Genomic DNA, 8135 nt, shown 5'->3' on the forward strand with positions numbered 1-8135 from the left:
GGGAAGAAAAGGCAATTAAGGGCATCCATATAGGAACAGAAGAGATCAAACTTTCACTTTTCGCAGATGATATGATTGTATATCTGGAAAACACCAGGGACTCAACTAAAAAACTCTTGGAAGTGATCAAGGAATACAGTAGCATATCAGGATACAAAATCAACACTCATAAATCTGTAGCCTTTATATATACCAACAACAGCCAAGTTGCCTAGGATTTTGTTGAGAATTTTTACATCTATGCTCATTAGTGAAATTAGTCTGAAATTCTCCTTTGTAGTTGGGTCTTTTCCTTGTTTTGGTATCAGGGTGATGTTTGCTTTGTAGAATGTGTTGGGGGAAGATTCCATTCTCAATTTTTAGGAATAATTTCTGCAGTACGGGAATAAGCTCTTCTTTGAAGGTTTGATAGAATTCTGGTGTGAAGCCATCCAAAGAAGGGCATTTTTTTCTTTGTTGGAAGATATTTTATTGTTTCTTTGATCATAGTGCTTGAAATTGGTCTGTTCAGGACCTCTATTTCCTCCTGGATAAGTCTAGTGAGAGTGTGTGATTCCAAATATTGATCCATTTCTTTCACATTGTCAAATTTCTAGGCATAGTGTTTCTTGTAGTATTCAGAGATGATCTCTTGTATCTCTGTGGCATCATTTGTTATTTCCTGTTTATCATTTCTGATTTTGGTTACTAGAAATTTTACTTTTCTATTTCTAGTTAGTCTGGTCAAAGGTTTATCTATTTTATTAATTTATTCAAAAAACAATGCCTTGTTTCATTAATTTTCTGAGTGATTCTTTTGTTTTCAATTTTATTGATCTCTGATTTATTTTTGATATATCTTTTCTTCCTCTAGATTTAGGCTTAGATTATTCTTCTTTTTCCAATTCCATAAGATATCTTGTGAGTTTGTTGATGCACTCTCTTTCTGTTTTTCACATATAGGAGTCTAAAGAGATAATTTTTCCTTGCAGAACTACTTTTGCAGTATCCCATAGGTTTTGGCAGCTTGTGTCTTCATTGTTGTTATGCTCAAAAAATTTAATGACTTCCTCTTTTATTTCTTCCTGCACCCAACTGTCATTCAACAGAAGGTTGTTTAATTTCCATGCCTTTGTGTGAGGTTGAATGTTTTTTGGAGTTGAATTCCACCTTTAGTGCCTTGCTGTCTGGGAAGATACAAGGTAAAATTTCAATTCTTTTGATTCTGTTTTGGTTTGTTTTGTGTCCTAGTATATGATCAATTTTAGAGAATGTTCCATGGGTTGAGGAGAAGAATGTATGTTCTTTACCTTTGGGATGGAGCGTTCTACATGCATCTATCAAGCACAGAAGTTCTAGCATCTCATTTAAGTCCTTTATATCTTAGCTTAATTTCTGTTTAGAGGATCTGTCCAGCTCTGTAACTGGAGTGTTAAACTCCACTATTATTATGGTGTTACAGGACATCAAATTGGTCAGACTGAGGAAGGTCTGTTTCAAGAATCTGGAAGCATTTTAAGTTGGGTGCATAAATATTTAGAATTAAAACGTATTCTTGTTGTTTTTCCCTTAACCAATATAAAGTGACCAGCTTTGTCGGTTTTAACTTTAGTTGCTTTAAATCCACATGTATCTGAAAATAAGATTGCAACCCCTCTTTTCTTCTAAATTCCGTTTGACTGAAAAATTGTCTTCCAACCCTTAACTCAGGGTTTTAACTTGTCTTTTTTAAAAAAAATAACTCTTTAATCATATGCACATAAGGGGGATAAAGGGAAATACCAGGCTGACTGGGGAAGGAGTAGGGCATTCTCCCTTTGTCCCAATGTCTGCTTGGCACAGTTCTGAGATCACACACACAATTGGGGTGGGCTGGGAAGTAGAATAAGGGGGAAGACTGAAAAGACAAAGGCAAGGAGGGAGTGGAAGGGCTTGCAGTAGTCTCAGTCAGTGGACTCTAACACAGATTCACTCAGTGCAAAGTCCCAGTAGTGTTCAGCCCCATGATTTTTGAAATGGTCACGAGCCATGTTCTCTGTAGGGCACTGTTTGAACTTCATCTCTCAAAAGCTCCGGTTTTTGGCTGTACCCTCTCAGACTTGTATACATTTGTTGGTTTTCTTCACAGCTTCCTCATCAGATTCCTCATCATCATCTCCCTTTGTGTTAGATGTCTGTTCGTCCCACTTTATCTGAAGCAGCATAAGACGCTTAAATTTCTTCTGGGCTTTGGGGCCCCCTTCCACTACTACCACGTTGACATCCTTGTGCAGTACCACCACCTCTGTCAGGTACAGTTGCCCAGCATTGGCCTTAATCTTGAACTTCTTGGCTGGGTTGCTCAAATTTCAAACTCTATATACAGATATGTGTACCCCCTGTGAAATGCCTTCTTTAAGCTTTTTAATTTTCTTGACCTTTCTCTGTTCTGCTATAAGTTTTCGGGCAGCGTTGGCCTCTTCATGCGCTTTCTGTCTTTTTGCCATTTGAGCTTTGACATGGGCTTCTACCTTCGTGGGCTCTGGAACAGCTTCTGTGCCTAATACTTGCATCAGATTAGAAATTCTCACTTTGGGTTCTAGGGGAGGCATTAGGCCCAGCCTGACTTTCTCTTGTAGTTCTTTCTGTGCTTCTCTCCTTGTCTGCCTCCGAAGTTTCTTCTGTTCCTTCTTGGTAAGATACACCCCCAGAGTAACTGGTGTGTCATTGTCCACTGGAGGATTAGGCTTGGCTGGATGTTCAACAAGATTTGTGATTCCAAAATAATCTTCTCTCTTGGAATTTTCCTCTGTAAGGTCAAAGCCTTTGGGGATGATGTAAGAGTCCCACCACTCAACTTCAGGTATATCTCCTTCCTTTAATTTCTTTTTAGGAGCAATGAGAGCAAGCCTAGAGGAAGTATGGATGCCTGTTTTTCAAGCTGCCTGTGAGATCTCTGTCTGCAGCTTCTCCAGTTGAGCCTTGGTCTGTAATCACTAAGCAATCTTCTCAAATTTGCCTTTGTCATGGAATTTAAAAGTTTGTCTCTGGCGTTGGGAAGGGGCAATTGAAACTCGGGGGTCAAAAACCATATTGGACTCCATATCTTCTGATGGCTTTTCTTTTAGCTGTTGCTTGAATTGTTCCCTTTTCACAGCACGAATATTGGCCTTAAAAGTAGGCATGCGATATGTCAGCTCAATCTCCTTGCCTGTTGCATCTACAGTGTGACCCTGTTCATCTAGGATCAGTGGTGTAGGTTTAGTTTCATCTTTTAACTCCACTTTCAGGGGAGCAATGCCCATAGCATGGAGATTAGCCAGGCCCACCATGTTGGCATTGCCAATGAGTCCTGGCTTCAGTGCCAGCTGGGCTTGGATTCTAGCTTGTAGTTCAGCTGCTTTCCTTGCTTTCTCAATGGCATCATTCATGAAAGTGGCAGCCTTGGAGGGCTGAATAGTGTTGCCAATTGGAAGTCACTCTGGTTGAGAGGAAGAAGGAGTCTTTGGCTGAGGTGTAGGAGGGCTAATGAAGCTCAATTGTTATTTTCTCTCCTCAATTTGTCGTGGTGCTGCTTCCATCATCTGTTTGATCTAGAGTTTAGTTAGCATGCCCGGACTCTCTGATGGAGGACCAGGGATTACCTCTGGCCCTTTTTCTACCTCCTCAAAATGGAGTATTCATCACTTCTTTACTCCCGAAGATTCTTTGGCAATCTCAGAGTCATCACCAAACACCTTCTTTAGTGCACATTTTCTGCTCCTTTCACTGCTAGACTTGGAATGCCTAGAGCTTCGGCCCTCTAACACAGCCTCAAATAGTTTGTCCACAAATCGGAGAGTAGAGTCATCAAGAAAAGATTTCAGATGGTCAGCTGTCTTCTTGTCCATGCCCTTTCCCACACAGTTCAGTATTGCTGTTACCACTGTGGGCTCTGAGAAATCCAATACTCTCTTCACTATCTTCTCTATCCATGGTTTCAGCTCATCCAGCTCCTTCTTAGACAGTGCCATTGTTCAGGAGAAGGAAAACAATAGCTCAAGTGGGATTCAATACTCACAAACTTCAGCCCCTGATACCTTTAATTTGTCTTTTAAAGCTAGGTGTGTTTCCTGCAGACAGCAAATGGATGGCTTGTGTTTTTTAATTCAATCAGCCAATCTATGCCTCTTCAGTGGGGAATTCAAGCCATTAACATTTATTGATATAATTGATAAGTGTGGTAGTGTTCTATTCATCTTATTTTGTGAGTGTCCATTGCTTAGTTTTATCTTTTCCATCATCGTGAAAGTTAGGTTCTGTCCTTTAATTTCTGAGTTCTTACTTTTCTTTTGATCCATTGTGATGGTCAGTGTGTAGAACAGGTTGAAGTATTTACTGTAGAGTGGTACTTATAGTGGTGAATTTCCTCAATGTTTGCATATTAGTAAATGATTTGATTTCTCTGTCAATTTTAAAGCTTAGCTTAGCAGGATATAGAATTCTGGGCTAGAAATTGTTCTGTTTAAGTAGACTAAAGGTAGATGACCATTGTCTTCTGGCCTGGAAAGTTTCATTAGAGAAGTCTGCAGTCACCCTGATGGATTTGCCCCTGTAGATCAACTGGCACTTACTCCTGGCAGCTTAAAGAATCTTTTCTTTTGTTTTGACTTTAGACAGATTCATCACAATGTGTCCTGAAAAAGCTCTGTTAGAGTTCAGGTGACCTGGTGTCTGATATCCCTCTGAAAGGAGTGTGTTGGTTCTTTGGTGATATTTTTCATTTATAATATTCTCTAGTGTGGCTTCCATTACCCTGGGGCATTCTTCTTCCATTTCTAGGATACCTATAACTAGTATGTTTGAATACTTCATAAAGTCTCATAATTCTTCAGTGAATGTTCTCCCTTATGTCTTTTCTTTTCTGCCTTTTTAACTACCTGAGTTATCTAAATAGCTTTGTCCTCTACCTCTGAGATTCTTTATTCTGCATGGTCTAATCTGTTGTTGATACTTTCTATTGCATCTTTAAGTTCCCTAATTGACTGCTTCAATTCCTTCAGCTTTGTAATTTACCTTCTATATTCTTCATATCATTCATCTCTTATTTGATTCTGTTTTTGGATTTCTTTTTGTTTATTTTCTACTTTATCAGCAGTTTCCTTCATTCTTTTCATGATCATATTTTAAATTCCTCTTTTGTCATTTCTAACATTTCTTTATAGGTGGATCCTCTGCAGTAGCTACATCATGGTCCCTTGTGGGGGTGCTCTGGACTGTTTTTTATGTTACCAGAATTTTTCTGCTGATTCTTCCTCGTGAGTATTTTCTTTTACCTATTTCCTTGCTCTTATTTTCCTTTAAATTCCTCTTGTTTTTTAAGTTATTATGCCTCTGCCCTAGGGTTTCCATAAGTCCTTTTGGTACAGAACCAGAAGGATGATAAGATTTAAGAGCAAGAATGGAAAAAAAAATTAAAAAAGAGGAAGGAGATATGGCAAGTAAAAAGGAATATTGATAAGAAGAAGAGAGGCACAGAAAGAGGGAGACAAGAGTAGTATAGGTGGAAAATAGGGTATTTCAACCCAACCTCTTGGGGTGCTGGGTTGAGTGTTTCCCTTGAGGTCAGCAGCTCTTTGCCAGCCTGTTCAGACATAGTACCCCTCCTCCACCAAATAGAGAAGAAAGACAAAAATGCTATAAATCAAACCAAAACGAGCAAACAGAAAACTTTATGGGATAAAATTGGGGGAAAACCCAAATAATAGGGGTATAAACACTAGAAAAGATGAAGTTCTAATTGTTAAAGAAGACAAAAATGGAAAATTATATTCAAAATAGAAAAAATGAATTAAGAAAAGAAAGAAAAAAAGAAAAATCTGGGGGAAATGTTGAAATTAAAAAGAAAAACCAAAAGCAAAGCAGTACTGTGTTTCCCCCCAAATAAGACCTACTCCCAAAATAAGCCCTAGCAGGATGTCTATGCCTTTGCTATATATAAGTATAGTTGAAACACCTATATGCCTCTCGCCAAAAAAGTTGTTTGAGAGAGAGCAGTGAAAAGACTTTGTGCAGGCATACTTGTAAGAAACTGAGGCAGGATCCCATGTAGCCAGTTTGGTTGTGAGTCTAACATGACCAAGGCTTTGGCTGGAATAGATCACATTAAGGAATTAAGGTTGACTTTCTAAGGCCAATAAAAAAGCCCTTTGGAAAACTGGCCAGACACCCATCAGTAACCTTTCCTGATCTGTGGTAAGTAACGAAGGTAGCTTGCTGACGCATCTGAGAATGGAGATGTGCTCAGGGACCTCAAGAAAAGAGAAATTTACCCAATGCATACAGGTATCTAATGGCACAGGTGAAACCTGGGCTCATGAAAGGCTTTTGAGAAGTCTAGCCTGAAAATTCCTTATAAAAGGTTCCAGCAAAACCCCCTGACTTAAAGCCCACATGGGAGCGGAGGTTTGCACACAAATTCCTGTATGCCGAAGAAGTTTCTTTATGCCTTGTTTAAAGATCCGAAGTAATAGCCTCCAAATGGCAAGGCCAGCAAGGGCAGGTATTCATTCTACCCTGTTCCTCCATAGCCGCAGACATCATCAGATAAGAACAAAGAAGTAATGACTGACAACATGTTCTTCATTAAGTTATGTTAAATTAGGTTATATTGATAGGGTTATGTCAAAAGGTGAATGTTGAGTGGATTATCAGAAGCTAATCATGAGATAGTCACATGATGTTTAAATGGATCAATGAGGTCATTGCTGTATTGTGTGCATGTACAAAATTCTTTATATAAACCAACCTCAAATAAAGAAGCTTGCCATTTTGCCTGAGTGAGCAAATGGTCACCTTTATGTACCAATCCAAAATTTAGAATTTATTTCTAACTAGGTTAAAATAAATTTAAATTGTGATACTTACTTTTAATGTGATGGATGTGCTCCAAATTTAAGAGGCAAGACCAGTGGAATTGTGTGGATTATAACTCATTTTAACAAGACAAAGTAAGGTCACTTGAATGTCATGTTTCTTAAGACTTATACTCTTCTCACAAAAGGTCTAAAATATATGGTACTCAAAAAAAATTTGTATCAAAATGTTGGAAAATTAGAAACTTCTTTCTTCTTAACATATATTGATATTGACTTGAATTATTTTCCAAAATTAAGAGCCCTTTGCCTACCTGTAAATCTTTTCACCTATCATTTATCCTTTTGTTTGTACTATTATTGTTGAATTACAACTTAGTTATTACTTAGTTTTTCTTTATAAGAATGCCATCAATGTGTATGCTTTATGTTTTTCAGAAAAGAGTGTGTTGGCTGAAAGTAAAAAATTAAAACTTTTCACTATCTCTTAAAAAAATGAATAATATTTTTTTTCAGAACAGGTTGACTGAAAAGTAAGTTTGGAGCTGGACTGACTTTTGAAAGTTTTCAGACAGCTAAAGATTGTAGATTTCATCAGGGAAATATGTATTACAAATGTTTATGTCAGAGTGCTCACACAAAACATCCAGCAAGTAATCCACTTTAGACTGCATCTGAATGACTATAAAATACAATATAGTTGGACTTTGCTATATCTTATTTTATCTTCTCTTCCAATGTATCCTTTAGATTCCCTCATAACTTTCTGACCCTACCTCAAACTTCTGTGACAATTTCTCTTTTTATGAGAACCTCTCAGGTATAGTCTTTTCTTTTCATTACACACACACACACACACACACACACACACACAGTCTCTCTGTCTTTTATTCCATCCATACACTCCTACGGCTTCAACCACTCCATTGTACACCAATTACTCCTACATCATTGTCTTCAGCCAGACCACTCTTCAGGGCACTAATAATCTCAAAATTCCTGCTAAGCATCTTTGTATGACATTCCTTAGTCATCTCAAATTCAATGTGTTGCAAAACAAATTCATTATTACTTCTGATGGTGAAACTCCCCCATTAGTCTTTTGTGCTGTAGCTCTGTTAGTGACATCATCTTATATGTAGGTATTGACACTAGAAACACTGTAGTTATGTTTAACTCCTCCATTTTTCTCATTTCTCGTATCTAGTTGTCAATTTCTTTTTTTTTTTTTTTTTTTTTTTGAGACAGAGCCTCAAGCTGTCCCGCTGGGTAGAGTGCCATGGCATTACAGCTCACAGCAACCTCCAACTCCTGGGCTCAAGC

General features: G+C 38.0%; 1 pseudogene; it reads right to left on the reverse strand.

Annotated features, from left to right (window-relative positions):
* Positions 1–1922: 1922 nt before the first annotated feature.
* LOC100947516 lies at positions 1923–4026 on the reverse strand (annotated as a pseudogene).
* Positions 4027–8135: the final 4109 nt, after the last annotated feature.

The sequence above is a fragment of the Otolemur garnettii genome, unplaced genomic scaffold (assembly GCF_000181295.1).
Source record: "Otolemur garnettii isolate 467f Iridium unplaced genomic scaffold, OtoGar3 scaffold00186, whole genome shotgun sequence".
Classification (NCBI taxonomy): Eukaryota; Metazoa; Chordata; class Mammalia; order Primates; family Galagidae; genus Otolemur; species Otolemur garnettii.